Source organism: Alligator mississippiensis, chromosome 12 (assembly GCF_030867095.1).
Source record: "Alligator mississippiensis isolate rAllMis1 chromosome 12, rAllMis1, whole genome shotgun sequence".
NCBI lineage: Eukaryota > Metazoa > Chordata > Crocodylia > Alligatoridae > Alligator > Alligator mississippiensis.
The window spans coordinates 54,965,187-54,966,302 of NC_081835.1; positions in this window are offsets into that span (position 1 = coordinate 54,965,187).

The following is a 1,116-nucleotide window of genomic DNA, read 5'->3' on the forward strand; positions in this document are numbered from 1 at the left end:
CTTCATGCCCTTGTTGGTGACTGAGAAGAAGGATTTGCACAACTGAGAGTGGGTAGTTAATACAAGTTAATTAAAGTTATAAACCATACCTAACTCTAGGAGGCAGTCAGGGTGAACCTACAATGTGTTAGGCTGACTCAGCCTAACTTTGACCCCTTTTCCCAACCTAGACAAAGCCCGAGTGGAAAAACGGGGAAGATATGAAGAGTTGATCAGAGGCAGTGAATGCATGTGTTTGGGAGAGGGCATGTGTTTGCGGGATGAGGGTGAGTACTACCACATTTTGTGCGCGTGCCCTGTGAAGACCTGCATGGGAATATTACCAGCGGGTTCTGAACTGTGAGTATGCTTGTGCATTCATAAGAAGCGTGCAAATGTCTGGCTGTCTGCAAGTGTGCAGTAGTGCATGAGTGCATGTCCCTCTAGATGACAGTGTGGGAGCGTGTGTTCGTGAGGCACTGTGAGTTTGGCTAATGTCTAGCCGTGCGCATTGTGAACCGTGTGTAGCTGGTTATTGGTGCATGCGGTTTTGCAAGAGGTTGTGTGAATGATTAAGTGATCCGAGAGACTGTGGGGCTTCAGTTAAATGGGCAAGTAGAGGACAGGATAGAGGCCTGCTTAGACGAGTTACAACAATACATGGAGAGCTTTCTCTTCCAGTGCTGACACAATAGCTGCTCAAAGCCATGCCCATCGTACCACCACACCTGCCATCCCTACCCAAGTCAGTGATGACCCCATGTTGCTGCATTGCTGCTGGTGCTTGAGGCAGGTGGCAATCAGGATTGCCCCCAGGATTGTTCCAGCTCTTTCTCCATCTCCATTCAATTACTGCTCCTGTTTGTGAAAGCCAGAACTGATGTGCTCCTGGCCCCACAACAGTGCAGGGAAGGGAGATGAAAGATATTATTTTTCAGGTGGAATAGCTTCCAAAACGGTACATTTGCAGTCAAAGTGCTGCTTGGAATGCATATGAACCACTGCCTGCAGCAACAAGAAACAAAGCCATTAAAGTTTAGATAGCAGTGTTTTTATTTTTAACCAAATGACTCAGTCTCCCCTCTAGCTCTGAGCCTGAGAGAGACAGGGAGAGAGACAGAAAGAAGGAGAGACAGA